The 18,250-nt window shown below is 44.1% G+C and overlaps 1 protein-coding gene across 3 annotated transcripts in view; it reads right to left on the bottom strand.

The window, feature by feature from the left end:
* Window positions 1-18,250, bottom strand: part of sfswap (splicing factor SWAP) — a 109,461-nt gene that overhangs the window by 31,872 nt on the left and 59,339 nt on the right. The window lies entirely within an intron of this gene.

Here is an 18,250-nt window from a genome sequence, read left to right as displayed (position 1 = left end):
ACACATCAGATCAGAGCAGGAACTATTGCAATGGCGCAGCAGAGCGATTTCTACAGCGGACCGACTTCAGACGAGCTCATAGACTGAGAAGAGAAATAATGAGAGAGGGACCAGGACTGAAGGGTGAAATAATGAGGGGGAGAGAGAGAGAGAGAGAGAGAGAGAGAGACAGTAGTGTGTGTGTGTGTGTGTGTGTGTGTGTGTGTGAGAGAGAGAGACAGTGTGTATGAGAGAGACAGACAGACATATGCTTCAGGACATCCCTTGATGACACCCAAGCTCATGCCACGTGTGCCCAGATCATCTCTTATGCCAGCGTGGGCACAATGCCCAAGAGACAAAGAAAGAAAGAAAATGAGAGAGAAAGAAAGAGAAAGAAAGAGAAAGAAAATGAGAGAGAAAGAGAGAAAGAGAAAAAACAAAAAAAAGAAACGTTAAACAAACTGAACACTACAGCGTCATCAAGTCTAAGAAGCTGAGAGAAGCGAGCATGTGTGTGGGGCTGGCTGAGTGAATGCAGCCCTGTGTGAGAGAGAGAGAGAGAGAGACTGAGAGAAAGAGACAGACAGTGCTTACCATTACCATGAGCAAATAACAAACGGACAACGGACCTGTGTGACAAATTGCCATAGCTGTTGCCATAATAAGCAGTACGTAATAATTACATATATCAAAATAATGACATACATCCCTAATTATTACACATCAAAACAGTTGGAAAGGGAGCTCGTTAGATGAAATGTCTCAAAGCTTTGGAATCTGTACACAGAGGGAAATGAGAGGAGTCTGTGCTCATGGCGACAGCAGTTAAAACCGCACTTACAGCCTGGCACAGACCAATTTACCACACTTCAGTAGAGCCAATGACCCAGGCAGGGCCAGGTTTCACCATCACACAGAGAGAGGAGTGTAGGATACATTAAGTGTAGGATACTTCCCTGACTCCTGGAATGAAGGACTTATCACCCCCATTTATAAGAATGGTGATAAACTAGACCCAAACAATTACAGGGGTATTTGTGTTAAAAGCAACCTTGGAAAAGTGTTCTGTAGCATAATTAACACAAGAATAATTGAGTACATCACAGAACACAATGTATTAAGTAAAAACCAAATTGGATTTCTCCCAAAAAATCGAACATCAGACCATATCTTCACCCTGAACACCCTCATTGATAAACATGTAAATCAAAATAAAAGAAAAATATTTGCTTCCTTCGTGGACTTCCAAAAGGCATTTGACTCCATATGGCATAAAGGCCTATTATATAGACTGATTCAGAGTGGTGTGGGAGGAAAACTATACGACATAATCAAATCTATGTATCTGAGCAGCAAGTGTGCCGTCAAAATAGGATGTAACAGGACTGATTCTTTCACCAAAGGAGGGGAGTACGACAGGGTTGTAGTTTAAGCCCTACACTGTTTAATGTCTATATAGACGAATTGGCAAACACATTGCAGAACTCTGCAGGTTCAGGACTCATGCTGCAGAACACTGGTCAAGTGCTTGCTTTTCGCAGACGACTTGGTTTTGATATCACCAACAAAAGAGGGCTTGCAGCACCACATGGATGTACTAGCAAAATTTTGCCACACATGGGCCCTAAAAATAAATTCTGAAAAAACCAAGGTCTTAGTGTTTCAAAAACGTTCCAAGCTGCAGGGAAACACCAACAATTTTAAAATAGGCAACAGGACAATTGACCAGACAAATAACTACACCTATCTAGGCATAACTCTGACTTCAACGGGACACTTCGGCTTGGCTGTGAAGGAACTCAAAGAAAAAGCAAAAAGAGCATTTTATGCCATTAAAAGATCAATTAGATTGGAGCTACCAATTAGAATTTGGATTAAACTTTTTAAAACTGTGATCGAACCAATTGCACTATATGGCTCTGAGGTATGGGGTTTGGGACATGAATTCTCAACCTGGGATAAACACCCAATCGAAGCCCTGCATGCAGAGTTCTGCAAAAGTATCCTCCGGGTACAGAGGAAGACGCCGAACAATGCATGCAGGGCAGAATTAGGCCAATACCCCCTTATTATCAATATTCAAAAAAGAGCCCTCAAATTCTGGCAACACATTAAAATGAGCAACCCCGACTCACTCCACCATCTAGCACTTCAAAGCCAAGAGCAAAACATAGGAAGGAGCCCACTTAGCCAACTTGTCCTGAGACTCAGTGACCTCACACCATCCCACATCACTGAGGCCCGGGACAATGTTACAGTAGCAAGAACAATTAGACCCAACCAAATTACAAACAATGAAAAGGAAAATGACATCACCTATTGGAAAGAAGTAACCCAAAAACAATCTAAATTACAATGTTATTTGGCCCTAAAACGCGAATACACAATAGCTACTTACCTGAGTACACTGAAAGACCCAAAACTCAGGAAAACCATGACTATGTACAGACTCAGTGAGCACAGTCTCTCCATTGAAAAAGGCAGACACAGGCAGACCTGGCTGCCCAGAGAGGAGAGGCTATGCTCACACTGCAGCTTGGGGGCTGTGGAGACAGAGCTCCACTTCTTAACAGAATGCCCAAAATATGAGGAAATACAGACATTATTTTTCAATAAATTAAATTCAACCCTCCCTGAATTCCAAACCTGGACAAATGAGGCTAAATTGCCTTACATCCTCGGAGAGAATGAGGATGTGGTCATTCTGGCTGCAAAATTTGTAGCAGCCTGCCACAACCTGAGGGACAGCCAGTGAGGCCACAACCACCAACAATGTTGTATAATTGTTATTATTATTAGAATTGTTGTCTTACTTTTATGTCTTCTATGTCTACTTTTATGTCCTCTTATATGTGAATTCCACAATTCTGTTAAGTATGTATTTATTTTCCTTTTTTTCCTCTTTACCTCTTCTGTGTACCGTATTTTCCGGACTATAAGTCACACTTTTTTTCATAGTTTGGCTGGCCCTGCGGCTTATAGTCAGGTGCGACTTATATATGAAAAAAATATATAATTGAACATGTTTTTAAATGTTAATTCATATAAACTGACATGAACCCTACATGAAACATTACTGTCTAGCCGCGAGAGAGCGCTCTCAAATGCACAAGTTCTGTGCACTTTCAGTCAGAGATTAGTGGTTGCACTATGCCTGAAACACACGTGCATACCTAAATCCTCAAATTACGGCCAGGATTTTGTTTGGGCCTCAGATTCGGACAAATAAAGGCCAGTAATAAATTTGTTTTAATTTAACTCATAAAAGAGCTCTTCTTAATATTTTATATTGTTGGTTGGTTTAATATTGTTGCCAATGAAAAGTCATTGTCTTACACGTCTCCAACACGTTGCTCTCAAGCTATCAGTTGCATGCCGCCCCCTTCTGAGCTTGCCAGAGGCTGAAGCAGTAACCTACATTTAAACACAATTGTTGCTGCCAGGAATCAAATTATAAAAAAGTAAATAATACATGATTAAAAAATAACTACAGTAAATTTAGGCTGAATAAGGTTTCCATTTCAGCACAACACACGTTCCATGAATAAATGAAAGCGGATGCCTTATCTCGCAATAAGCGGATGGAGATCCCAACACCCTTACATGAAACTTAATAGTGAACCATCAAATACCCCGCAGATTTCAGTGGTCATCAGTCCCGATATTTAGCAATATAATCAAACAGTAAACCATGCCTGTGCTTTGCGCAGCCTAATAAAAAGACCCCAGCGATAATTTGAAGATTTACGATAGTCTGTCTCCTAAACATTCCTCACCCGTTATCTAGACATGCATGAAAACATTTGAAAACAAAACTCACTGCCATGTAGGCTAATATTTGATTGCTGTTTTGCTACTAATTATCTTTCACGTACTGAATATGCTCACTAGAAAGTGAAAGTAAGCCTACTGCGCTCCGTGTCTGTATCGGTCTGTTCACATCCGCAATCGATTATAACGTTCCTCAAATAGAGAACACATCCATGTGTGGGAATTTCTCTCATTATGATAGAGTTGTGGGACTTTTATTATTATGCTCAAGACTTAATAACTTATGCGTAATACCCGCAATCCTGCGCTGAAATTTAGGCCCTGGTTTTAAATGCGCATTTTTTTTTTCTCGCTCTCTCGGAGGTGGCCAGCCGAGCAATTGTTCTGCTACCAGTTTGTGCCAATATATCGTCCAAAATGCTTGATTGCATTGCATTCTCCACATTTTTAGCTACATTTTCATGTACCACATCAGCATTTTTGTTCAGTGAATCTTTTGTAAATTGCTTTACAATTAGCGCTGGCACTCGTCAGCAGCCTTCGGCTTACTATTCACTCCTTCGTCTTCATTAACATTCCCTATAGAATTCTCAATATTTTTGGCCTCTATGTGTCCAGTTACATCTGTCTGTTCTTGGTCTTGGATTTTGTGAAATAAATTTCTAAGTATCACCTGCTTGCTGCAGCTTTGGTCTGCACGTCCTATTAAAACCGGTCTGTGCAGTCTTTTTAAAACGCATCTTTTTATCTCTCGTGGGCATTTAATCTGCTGCCGGCTTGTCACTCCACATCGCCCAAAATGCTTGATTGCATTGCATTCTCCACATTTATAGCTACATTTTCATGTACCACATCAACATTTTCGTTCAGTGAATCTTTTGTAAATTGCTTTACAATTACTGTCGGGCCTATAGGCCGATCGCCTGGCTTGCGCTTTGGTCACGTCCTTTTAAAACCGTATTTTTCTCGCCCAAAATGCTTGATTGCATTGCATTATCCACATTGTTAGCTAAATTTTCATGTACCATATCAGCATTTTCGTTCAGTGAATCTTTTGTAAATTGCTTTACAATTAACTTCGGGCCTATAGATCTATGCCTGGCTTGCTTCGGTCACGTCTTTTTAAAACCATCTTTTTCTCTCTCGTGAGCATTTCATCTGCTGCCAGCTTGTGACTCCACATCGCCCAAAATGCTTGATTGCATTGTATTCTCCACATTTTAGCTAAATTTTGGTGTACCACATGGCATTTTCTTTCAGTGAATCTTTTGCTTTACAATTAGGCCTATCCGGCCCTCTTCTTGGCTGCCTTCACTCCTTCTTCGTCTTCATTAACTTTAATCTTTTTGGCCTCAATAGTCCAGTTACATAGTCTCTGTTTTTGGATTTTGTGAAATACATTTCTAAATAAATGCGACTTATAGTCCAGTGCGACTTATATATGTTTTTTTCCTGTTCATGACGCATTTTTTGACTAATGCGACTTATACTCCGGAGCGACTTATAGTCCGGAAAATACGGTACATGTAATTGAGCTTTGGCAATAATGTTCATGCAACGTTCATGCCAATAAAGCTTTCTTGAATTGAATTGAATTGAGAGAGAGAGAGAGAGAGACCCCCCACACACACACACAGGGGAGCTAATTAGACTGAGTAAATTCAAGGTGAGAAATAATCTCTTAACCGATAATACATTGTTTGTTTCCTCAAAGGACAAATTGCATGTGACTCAACAGACTGGCCGAGCAGCTTGTGGCTAATGTGTAATTCACACCCTTTTGACCAGCGACGGAAGACGCAGACACCACCGGGACCACCATATTGACATGAAAAAAATAAACTTTCAGAAGTCGGCAGCCCGCTGAGAGTGGAAATGCTATACATCAGACAAAACGCACAACAACACACACAGAGTATAATCTCTGTGGGGCCGTTGCTATATAGCTGGTAGGTGTTTGAATGGCAACTCCCTGGAGACTGTGCTTGCCTTTCAAAGACTTTGTTTTTGAAATAGTCTCATGTCTGACAACACACAGACGCACACACATGCACGCAGACACACACACACATACAGCCACAGACCTACACATAAGTAGTAACTCATACACGAACACTACAAAGGTCCTCATAAATATGCGCACACGCACAAAATAGAACACGAGTGAGCATGTTTACAGTTAAGTCTATAAAAAAGCTAGGGCAAACTACACTTAAATATACGGTAATTTCTTTGGCCCATCCACCTACATTCCCCTACTTTGTGGCAAATAACCCCCTTCCTTCTCGTCTGTGAAAACAAAAAGCTTTGTTGAAATTCAAATCTTTTCCGACTCCAATTTATTCCATTTAGGTCAGGCTATGAGGGCCAGTTTCACAGTTCAACAGAGTCTAACTTTTGCCATACTGTATGTTCCTTTTCACGGAGCCGAGGGTGGAACCTCCATGCACACACAGGAGAGCTGGCACAAATGTCACGGAACGTGGGGAACATGCCATATTATCCCCCACTTCCTCCGGGGTGTATTGATTTCAAGTTCTTTGCGCGTTTCTACCCCCATTTTGTTGCCTGATAAAAAGGAACGTCTGCTCATGTAAAAAACATATGAAACGGGGAACAGAGGAGTGTTAACAGAAAACAGTCACTGACTGGGTTTCCCATTGAGGCCCTCTCTCCCCTCCACACACCCAGACGTGCCGACACACACAGGCACGCGTACACACACACACAGGCACACACACGCACACACACACACACACACACACACACACACACACACACACACAGCTTTGGGTTTGGCCTCTTTTCCATTATACACACATGCCATATCAAAATGAGAAAATCCTAAAGACCCTCCACAATAAAACACATGGATGACAAACAAAATGAGAATGGAAAGAGTAAGAACAGAAAGTCATAAAGAAAAAGGCAGAAAAAAAGAAAAAAATAGAATGAGAGAAAGAAGGGAAGGGCAAAAAAGGAAAGAAGCACTTTCAATGACTTTGCCACAACACTGTAGCCTATGTTTTCTTCAAACCAGACTTTGATACAAACAGCCTTTTCAGGGCAGTGTTTACAAGTTCGATACGTCAATGGACCATTACAGGGGTAGCATATTTGTGTGTGTGTGTGTGTGTGTGTGTGAGAGAGTGTGTGAGGGAGGGTGTGTGTGTGTGTGTGTGTGTGTTTACGCATGCGTAGGTGGAAGGGCAGGCAGTGGGTCTGCTGTTTTAATTGTAAGCTGTTCAATCCGTGCTAAGCTTGTGGCGGGATCTGGGGTTTTAGCTGAGGATTATGTTACGTCGAACACACACACACACACACACACACACACACACGGCACTGAGGAAGACCAGATACACACATTCACACTGCTAGGCAGAGGACACTTAAATTTCACTTCTCAATCTCAGCATCTCACTAAGCGATCATCAAAGTATTTAGAATCCAAATATCCATTACCTGCCTGATCACACCGATACGGCTTAATTGCTTGTTTAACAGTTTTACTGTTTAACAGACCTTTCTACAGCATGCTACACATTATTCCTCTCCCTTGCACCTGTAGTCAAACAACTCGGTGGAAATTTCCATGGGCTCAAAAATCTCAAAAACTACTCAAGTATGTCCACCCAATGAGATCCGACTGCGTCTGTCTGTCAGCGATGACAGGACTGTGGGCCCTGGAGGGATTGGCTCGTCCCCAAGGAGAGACAACGAATGGCAGGAGGAATAACATCCTGGTGGCCCTCTGCAGATTAATGCCACTGTAAGCTGCTGCCTCGGGAGCACATTAGCTGGGTCTCCAGAAAAGATGAGTAGGGAGAGATAAAGGGAATGTACTAGAGACAGTGAGGAGAGAGAGAGAGAGAGAGAGAGAGAGAGAGAGAGGGAGGGGAGAGAGGGAGGGGGAGAGAGGGAGGGGGAGAGAGAGGGAGGGAGAGAGAGAGAGAGAGAGAGAGAGAGAGGGAGGGGGAGAGAGAGAGGGGAGAGAGAGAGAGAGAGAGAGAGAGAGAGAGAGAGAGAGAGAGAGAGGGAGGGGAAGAGGGAGGGAGGGGGAGAGAGGGAGAGGGAGAGGAAAAGCAACAAGTATGCCACCCTGTTCAGCCTTGGAAAATGTGACCACTGGAATCATAATGAGTGAGCGGTTTGTCTAGAATCAATATAAAACAAATTTGAGGACGCAAAAAAACACAGAGCACCAAATCAGGGCCCACTTGGATGGATGGGGAAAAAAAGCCTCTCAACCCACTCTTGTTTCCCCCCTACTATTGTCAACCCTCTTGTGTGTGAAATTAACCATGATTGGTGGATATTCAAGGGTCATTCGCAATTTCACCTTTTTTTTTTTAATCCCCAATGAGAGATGGATTGCATTGATGGTAAACTGTGTACCAACCACAGCAATTTCAGGCTTTTGATAAACTTATTGTGTAGCCATCCAACAAAACCATCACGTTATTAATTTAATCCAACATGAAGATTATGCATTAAAGATAGAGCAAAAACAGACGAAGAACAGACAAACAGACAAAGCAGATGTGGTGCTGGATTGACAGTCTGCGCTGAATAGCACAATGTTCAAATGGATGATAAAATAGAAAATGTTCAAGCGTGGGTGGCGCCCACCATGTCCATCAATCACGTACAAATTTCAAACACGCGAGTAAGCGGGCTACAAAGGACAAACACATTGCACGTTTTAAAAATGAATCAGCTACTGGGATGCTTTTGGAGTAGACCGAGTAGACGATGAGAATGTTCATGGAGAAGCGGACCGCTCTACTGATTGGCTGTGGTCAGAGACGTCAGTGTACTGTGTTTAAGGCCAGCATAATCACAAGGAGGGTGGCCAAGCCACTATTGTTGCTCCATTTGTACTCCACAGAGCCTTACAGATGTACTAGTCCCGAATGACACTCGGTGTGAGAGGCCCATCACCATATAGATAACATATAAAAGAATCCTACCTACCACACACACACACACACACGCATGCACGCACGCACGCACGCACGCACGCACGCACGCACGCACACACATGAAGCTCTCTCATGAACAGCCAGCAATGTGATGGCACATCAACGTGCAGACGGAAACTTTCAGTGAACACCGCAGGGGGTGTAGCGAGAGAAGAGGCATTACATACCATTTATAGAGATCTATTCTGAGACAAGTCAACATCACAGACTACAGCCTGCCAGAAAATACTGACATTCGTCATCGCAAAAAAAAAAAAAAAAAAAAAAACACCCAGGCCACATGCTGTGCAGGACCAGACAAAGAGACTTGTCTGTATATCCAAGCAACGCTGTGGCCCTCCAACAATCTCTCATGATTAAAAGACATGCTATGAGCAAGGCATGAACAAGTTAACTCATATGTGCACTGCTATACTGTACATCCACTGCAGATGTTCACCAAAGCGGCTACAGTGTTTGACAAAAACTTGAAACAGTTTGTGAAAGCTGAGAGAAAGCCAAACTACACAGTTGTCTAACAATATTGAGAAAACCCAACTGGGGTATGGTTGGGAATTTCTGTCTCCAACAAACTAGACTGAAGAAATGCCAGTTAGCCACTCGACTCACCTACTTCTGAATGATTTGATCTGACAGTGGAAAGGGGCTAATTGTTGCCATATGCTAGCTCCTGAGGATTTAGGCAACAGTTTTATGAAAGTGCCTTGCACCATTAGCCTTGTAAAGGAGCACTATAAACATGAAATATTGAGTTGAAACATGGCCAGCCAGAAAACAAAACCTCTTGAGGTAGTAGAACAATGCTTCGTGACTTGTTCTGAGCACTGGGACGGAAGTGGATACCATACCACTGAAAAAAAACGAGGAAACCATGAAAACTATCCACAGAGAACACTCAGACTTAGCTTCCTGTAGCTCTGTGCTCTAGTGGAAGGCCTGAAAGGATAGGTACAAGGTGGCAGGACATTGATGAGAGGACAGTGGCAGAGTAGAGAGCAGAGGCTGACTTCTCTGACCTCAACAAAACTTCCAAGTAGTTAAGCAACCTCATGGCTTCTGTGCCTGCCTGTGTCACTCTCTCTCTCTCTGTCTCTCTCGACCCCTTTAAACTCCAGGACGTCCTCTGTGCTTCTCTGGCTGGCAAATCAGGCTGATGACTCACAGGGGCTTCGGGTTGTTGTTTCTGTGCTCTTCCCTCTCAGTTCAGGGGAGTTCCTGGGACAACTTTATAGACAGAGGTTTCCTGTATGCACGCCAACTTAGCTCCCCGAGGACAGTGCTTCTTGTCCTCATGACTCATGCACTATTTTTTTTTCTACCTTGCCTAGTTTTCGTTTACAACGTAATTTCACAGTCACTCATGGGACATGCCAGATGACGATTTACTCATCCCATCCTGGGGGTGTTACCTACATACAAAAACTCACTGTTGGAAAATAAAGCTAAAAAACAAAACCACAACAAACACATCAACTGCAAAAAATATAATAAAGAATGGAAACGGAAGTGGCTCCTTTCTTTTTTGCCCGTACAATACACATCACACCATGATGACTGCTGATTGTCCCTCTCAAATAGGGCTGGTGCCACAAAAGAACAACCCAAGGCTGCTTGATCAAACACACACAGACACACACACTGTACCTAACAGAGGGCAGCAAGCAAGCAGAGCTACAATAAAGGAGATGACAGTGCAGAGAGCACCCCTCTGCTGCAGAAGCCCCATTCAGCCTTGGACAATGGAGGATTTCCCGGACTAGCCTTGGAGAAGCGCTCTCCTCTAATGGCCATATATCACAGAAGTCCTATTCATCACGCGGCACCCTGAAAAATCACATTACTGTGTCAAGAGACACCGAACAAAAGGCCAACCGAACTAAAGGAGCTCAAATGAAGCGCTAATTGATAATTTCAGACAATTTATTTCAGATACGGTCAAAAACAATATGGCCCTCGTCCTCCAGTTCCAGCGGCAACACAGGGCTAATCCACCTCCAAAAGGTGCTGATGGGTACTAGAGACGGCATAAGTACCCCCCACACACACACACACACACACACTAACCACATCTCCAAGACAACAATGTTATGGCATCCCTCCCCGTATCTCTGCGGCGCAGTCACTCCTCGGAGGCGGTCGCGGTGAAATGGCGGTGACAGGCCTGCAGCGTGGTGCACCAGCCGCTGCCAGATGACGATCCATCTCCCCGGCCACACGCCACCCCGGCTGCCGCGCGAGGGGATCTGCCAGGCGCCGTTTAACCTGCGCCGTGGCGAGCCGGAGAAGATCAAAGGCTCCCGAGCGCATGGGGGTTTATTTCCACTTAAAAGGCTTCCCCTGCCGGTCATGGATGCATTTTCCTCTTGAAGGACATTGGACCTCGAGAGCTGGCCTTTTACTTGCAAGTGGTTCTTGTCTTTCATGCTTTTTCCCACTCTCGCTCTTGGGGACGGAGGACACTGTTCTCGCCGCCGTTTCTGATTTGACATTAAATTCACAAGGACAATTCAACGGAACCTTAAAAGGGTGGTAAGAGGGGGAGGAAAACACAAAGAAACAAAGGCTAAGGGCACATAAGGTGGCAAGAGAGGGAGAATGAGACCATGAAGGAGAAACAGGGAGAAAGAAAAAGGGAAAACAAAGAGTGAGAAAGAAATGCATTAGAGGAGGCAGGGCAGCTGGAGTGCATCCATGGAGTCATCCATGCCGATGTCCTCAAAAAGAGGCATATAGGTGCCATTCCCAGCATGCTTCACTTGCAAGCAATGCGAGGTTTACGGTCTATACCCCAGTGCTATAAAACGGCCAGTAAATGTCCCGTCCACAGGTATTAAATCGATTGGAGGAAGATCACAGGCTGTAGCGCCTGCACCAAGCCAGCACAGTGTGTGAAGTAAATAGCATTCTATTTGCCGACAGATGAGCGGGGGATATAAAGGCCGGCGTCTGTTTTTATTGCGGGAGCAACGCCTCTGGAGATGACCAACGCTTAGCCGACACATCAGCGGGGGGCTGCGGGCTTCTGACTGGGTCAGGGTGAACCTCTTTCATTCTTGTTTTCACAGAGCTTCCCTTAGCTGGGGTTCCTTTCTATGGTGAAAGCCCATAGGAGCATAAGGGAGAAGCCATGCTAAGCCAAGCCATGCCATTATTCCCTTCTTCCCCTGAATCGTTCTTTCATTTTCCGCATCTGAACAGTTTAACCCTGAGCTTAACCCTAATCTTTTATTCTCAAGCATACCTATTCTGTCCACTCTTTCTGGTCAGACTGCCCAGCATGACTAAGTGTCTCCGGAGTGTTCGCCCGAGCGTGAGGAAGCAGAGGTGCCAGGAGTTGTCTCCTTCCTCCAAAAACGAGACCAAACAAAGCATCGAGCCTCCCTCCCTCAGCAGGCTCCCTTTCCTAGCAACCTCAATTATTGCACTGGAATATTAATAATGAAACACCTCTCCCAACATCCCCAAATCATTAGTGTTTTTCTGTACACTAATGTTGCTGACTCAGAGGGTAAAAGGAGGATTAAAACAGGAAAGCTGTGGGTTGGTGGTGGGGGGTGGGGTAGGGGAGGCTGGGGGCAGAGGCAGCGATCTTGGGAGAGTCTCCTCTTGGGAAACGTGACTGCACAGAAGACATGAAGGTTGCACAAGGCCAAGAGTGACAAAGACATGTAGTGATGGATCAATGGAGAGTGGCTCGGCCTCCTAATGACTGGTGGCTAAAGGAGGAGAGGTGCATAATGAAGTACAGCCAAGGCAAAGAGACCTGCCAGCGCTTCTACCTGAGAGGGACTGGGCTGCCCTTCATGAGCTCAGCCCTGTGAAGCAGCATGAATTGGATGCCACCTGGGGCCCAATGAGTGACTGATGAATGGGAGGACCAGGCAGTCCTTCCTCACATAGCCTTTTTCCACCAACAGAGAGCCAGTTCCGTTCCCGTTCACGAACCATCATTTGAACCGAGCATTTCGACCAAACAAAAAAACGGCTCGGAACGTGGCACCTTGGTTCGGAGGTTGAATCAGAAAATAGTTGTTTTTTGCTGTGAACCGGAGTGGGCGTGTCATGCTAAAAGCATGAGTTTTCCGTCCATATCAACTGTTGCCATAAACAAAACTAGTCAACTAGCACTACACTGCAGACGTTAAGAAGCATTTTAGACAGGTCATTTCTGCCGTTTTTACGGGACAACTGTTCATATCATCCCGTTTATGCATCTCATTAACTTTTGTTTTGCATGTAGCACCCACTGTTGATGACGCACCCTTGGTTCGGTTCAAAACTGGTGGAAATGTGGGCTGGTTCACTAGATAGCACCAAGGTTCGAAGAATTCTTAATGGAACCGGTTCATGAATGCGTTCTCTGTCGGTCAAAAAACGGCCACAGAGACCAGGAGCCAACACCTCAGAATAGGCCGCTTTTGCTGATCTCTAACTGTGCTCATCTTCCAAGGCTGACACAACTGTACCACACAAAGAAAGAGCAGAGTCATACAATACATACAATGCACTTTCTGATGATTTCAGTCCTTCACTCTAGTGAGTATGAGAGAGAGAGAGAGAGAGAGAGAAAGTGAGTGTGTGAGAATGAGAGTGAGTGAGTGAAAGAGTGAAAGAGTGAAAGAGTGAGTGAGTGAGTGAGTGAGAGTGAGAGAGAGAGAGAGAGAGAGAAGTCGAACAAGATAGAACTCCGACCCTTGACCTTGTGACACACCACCACCCCACGTCAGTGCTGGAGTTCCACCGAGCATGACATCAGCTAATTTTGGCTTTAACTTTTCCCGACAAGCGCAGTTTTTTTCACAAGGACATCATATTAGCGTTGGTTAGGTCCTTGCATTAAACTGGGGTTCTGGCGCGGGGTTCTATTAATATTAATGCTACAGTATAGCACATGGGGCTGAGGCCTGTTGTTCGCCCCAGGAGTGGCGCGGATCGGGGCCGGGGCCGGGCTGGCTACATGTGCTAGCTAGGTACGGGCCCCGGTGGGGGCCTGCTGCTCCTCCTGATTTCACACTCCATTGACCTCATTAATGTGGAGCAGGGCTAAGGCGCCTACACAGCTAAGAGAGCCGAGAGAGAGAGAGGAGAGAGGAGAGGAGAGAGAGGGAGAGGGAGAGGGAGAGGGAGAGGGAGAGGGAGAGGGAGAGGGAGAGAGAGAGAGAGAGAGAGAGAGAGGGCAGGAGGGAGAATGGGAAGGTGAGAGAGAGAGAGAGAGAGAGAGAGAAAATGTGTGCGTGTGAGTGAGGGGATGCTGTGATGAATGCCCTGCACTACTTCTACTCCCAGCTCTCACAGTCAGCTAAGAAACACAGGGACTGCTGGCCACAACAAGGCAGTGATTTGATTCACATGGATGTCCCTGGGAGAACATCCTGTGAATGCTTGGAACACGAGCCGTAGACTGTGTGTGTGAGATTGTGTGTGTTTGTCTGTGTGTGCCTGCAAACCACACACAATCTCTCCAAAAATATGCATGAATCAGAGCAGGGGCATTTCTCTTAGGACATACTAGGTTCGAAAAGAAAAAAACTCCAAGATGCAAGGTCTCATTTCAAAGCTCATTTCATTGCTACTTTTCCACAATGGCACCGGCGGGTGTGGGTGCACGTCTTCGGAGTTCTGAGCCCCCAGATACAGTCCTGTGAGATTGATGCATACATATTCCCACACACACACACACAGCCTTGGAGCCCTTATTACAGTCAGTTCCACCAATTAAGCTTTGCACGTCTCCCTGGTCCAGAAGGAAGACAATGGCCCATGCGAACTAAGCCAGACAGATAGCTGCTAACATCATCTCCTCCGAGACACACTGTCTGCCACTGCTCCTCTGAGGCGCACACGAGAAAAGAACTCGCAACAAACATAATAACCTGACACAAAACAAAAAGAACAAACTATTATGAACCATACATTACCTCAACGGAGATCCATTATAAAAACTAAAATTGACAGAACCCCACCAAGAAATAAAGCGATTTCTGACAGACAGTTATCCCTGTTGATGTGCTTGCAGGAATCCGGCACTATTTTCTGTGAAATCAATAATGTAACTTCATTTAAAAAAAAAAAAAAAAACTCGGGCCTCCATCTTGGCATAAAAACAGCAGAGAAAATCTCAGCATTGAGGACAATCACACTACAATTAATGATCCATTATGTCACCACTAAAAGGTTGTGTCTGGCAAACAAGCCCTGCTGTTATGGAAGATCACCTTTCAGGCAATTAAACTGATAAAAGTGAGTCACTGCTTTGGCAATCAGCGCGCGCGCGTGTGTGTGCGTGTGTGTGTGTGTGTGTGTGTGTGTGTGTACGTGTGTGTGTGTGTGTGTGTGTGTGTGCGTGTGTGTGTGTGTGTGTGTGTGTGTGTGCGTACGTGTGTGTGTGTACGTGTGTGTGTGTACGTGTGTGTGTGTACGTGTGTGTGTGTGTACGTGTGTGTGTGTGTACGTGTGTGTGTGTGTGATAATATTGTTCTGTGTTAAGCCTCAGAGCCACATGGGCCAGGTTGGCACTTCAGGGACACTTGCAAAGGGTTCCACCACATTAGACAAACTCAACAGACTGCCGAACAGTTCTCTAAAACGGAGATAAACACTTGACTTAATGCTTGAGAAGGGCTATGAGGCATTCAGGAGTCTGTAGGTGTGTGTGTGTGTGTGTGCACTGAGAAAATGCACACACACACACACTCAGACATAAGCACATATTCAAAACCACTTCTTGAACGGACAAACCACTCCTTGAACGGACAAATTACTCACACACACTCACAGTGGCATGCATGTACAGGGTACCCCCAGAATTGTCAGACCTAAATTTAAGACTTTTTAAGACCTTTTTAATACCACTTCAGATGAAATTTAATTCCTACATTGCACCCATTCGGATAGAATAAATAATATTAAAGGTAAGATTAAACCTCAAATAATTACTATTTACAAGTGTTTGAACATGCCAACATGAACATGACAGCAGTGCAGTGGCAACGCAAAGATTTGTCGTGGTAGTAACGTGACTGAATGTCCTGCTTCATGGACAAATTTACACAGAATAGAACCTAGTTGATTTCAGGGATTTCAAACTTTTTTTAGGCCATAAGTCATACGTTGTTCATATCTACCTATAGAGATAGCACCCCTTTTGCGGTCGCGACCTATTGGTTTTTAATGTACAAAAACATGCACACAGCAAAGTAAAGCACCAAATAAACACCAAAACGAGGCTACAGGGTACTCTTAAGTTACTATATAATTAATGCCACCTACAGGTGAATGCATAGAACATAACAATCCTATGGTTTGTGTACCCTGTAGCCTCGTTTTAGCCGCCAATGGCCGCCATGTGAATAAGGCGAATTGAGAGTGTTCTTGATTGAGATTGAGTTTTCCTGATGAACAAAACAATATTTCAATACCATCCCTGACCATTGCTGATTAGCCATTGCTGTTCTTTTCTACTGCAGCAATATTGTAGCAAGGCTTTAACTTACACTCTTATTTAATTACTTCAGGCCAAAAGTATTTAAAGGGGAGATTTTTTTTTCTTAATATGCAATTCAACACCAAGTAAAATCTATAAAATCAAGTTTGCAAGACTTCACATTTCCTCATCAAAGTAATGAATCAGAACAGTCTAGATACTGTTCATATTTCCATTTGTTGCCTCATCCGCATTTAATGAAAACATGGTAATTTTGAGTTTTACAGACAACTCAGTTTTCCAATAATCAACAGCAATACTGTGTGTGCTCATGCAGGAGGTCTGCGCATCTGATAACGACAATCTGGAGAGGGCGCATTTGTCTTCAGCAACAGATTGTATAAGGTTGACAAGAAGTTGCGATATGGTGAGGGACAGGTCGTGTTGCGCTATGAAAGAACATGCGTAGCCTACTTAGCGCAAAAACGGTCAGCCATAGATAAACGTACACAAATCATGACGCTAATATGCAAGGTTCTGGTAGGCCTACTGGTTATGGTTTTGTGCTATACATTAATAATAGCAAAGTTTTAAGTTGACTATTTTAATTGCATGGTTATTTTTTGTCAACATACGCTCACAACCTACTGTCGTTAAAAGTGAGGCCTAAGCAAAATAGGCTACAAGGCTGTCTGTACGTCATAAACACGACTGACGCCCTTACTTAACATAAAATAATAATGTCGCGAACTGTTCACGCTCTGAACTGAACACGCTCAGTCAAAACCTTCCATCGGAAATTGTGAAAAACATTGTTGTACATGTCATAACAGACGGGAGGCATAGGCTACAGTTTATATTGCGTAGCTTTACACATAATGTTAGTTGCATTGATTAAAAACTGTAACAACTAGATGTACCGCAGAGCAGTACAAAATATGACCGCCGCCCAGTCCAGCACATTTTTTCCACAAAAATAAATCACGCTGAAAGGCCTATATGATTCTAACTGTCTCACTAAATTGCATTATCCACACGTACTCAATTCTCACTGATATCTGCTAGACAACAAGTACCAAAACATGATTAGTTCATAGATTTCACATGTAAAATTTATTTTATACAACCCCACCTCCATCTTGCCTGTTCATAATTCTGAGAAATTCTTGATTGTTTGTGTTATGTTTATGTTATGTGTGTGGGTGTGTGTGTGTGAGAGTGTGTGTGTGTGTGTGTGTGTGTGTGTGTGTGTGTGTGTGTGTGTGTGTGTGTGTGTGTGTGTGTGTGTGCGTGCTTGTGTGTGTGCCTGCGTATGTGCCTGTGCATGCAAGCGTACATATGTCTACTGTGTGAGTATGTGTCATATGTATGATTACTGTAAATGTATGTGTGTGTGTGTGTATCTGTTTGTGCACATGTGTGCACATGAAATGGGTTAACATGACCCCTGGAGGCAAACATACGGAAAAAAATGGTCATCCTAGGCCCTACAGTTCTCAAGATATTCACAGAGAACTGTGTCTGCCCTACCCTCCTTTCAGGGGGTCCAGTCCAGCGGGGGGGGCTACAGATCAAAACGAAAAACGACGGTTCCATGCTATCCATGTGGGGGTACATGCCCACCAAGTTTTGTGTACACCAGTCTTTCAGTGTCCCGGGACTCAATGACGGAAATTTGGGCATGCGAAAAAGAAAAAGAAAAAAAAAAAAAAAAATTCTGACTAAACCTATATGACCGCCGCTTCGCTGCGCGGCGGTTATAAAAATAGTACATCGGGTGGCATAGCAGGCTATCTGTTCAAGTCATAGGTGACACCCAAAATGAATGACCTCCCCTGACAAGAATTCGCACATAGAGCTCACAAAAGCATATCCAAAAAAGTTAAACGGATTGGGCAACCTCATCAGCTGTCTCGATTGTGTCACTGTAATCCAACTTTTAGACCGTCCTCCGACGTGTTCTTTTTTTTTTAAGCAACCGCCCCAGGCCAATGAGACTAGCGTGTAGCTACAACAAACAAAGCGAAACTCATGGCTGACTTATCTTCTTGAGCGATCTCTGATTGAGACACAGAAAGTTCTCAAGAACACT

This window comes from Alosa pseudoharengus, unplaced genomic scaffold (genome assembly GCF_046254945.1).
Source record: "Alosa pseudoharengus isolate Yale_2024_CS ecotype anadromous, Long Island Sound unplaced genomic scaffold, YU_APseudo_1.1 YU_APseudo_1.1_scf_14, whole genome shotgun sequence".
Classification (NCBI taxonomy): Eukaryota; Metazoa; Chordata; class Actinopteri; order Clupeiformes; family Clupeidae; genus Alosa; species Alosa pseudoharengus.
Note: the sequence above shows the minus strand (reverse complement) of the source record. Positions and strands in the feature narration are given on the sequence as shown.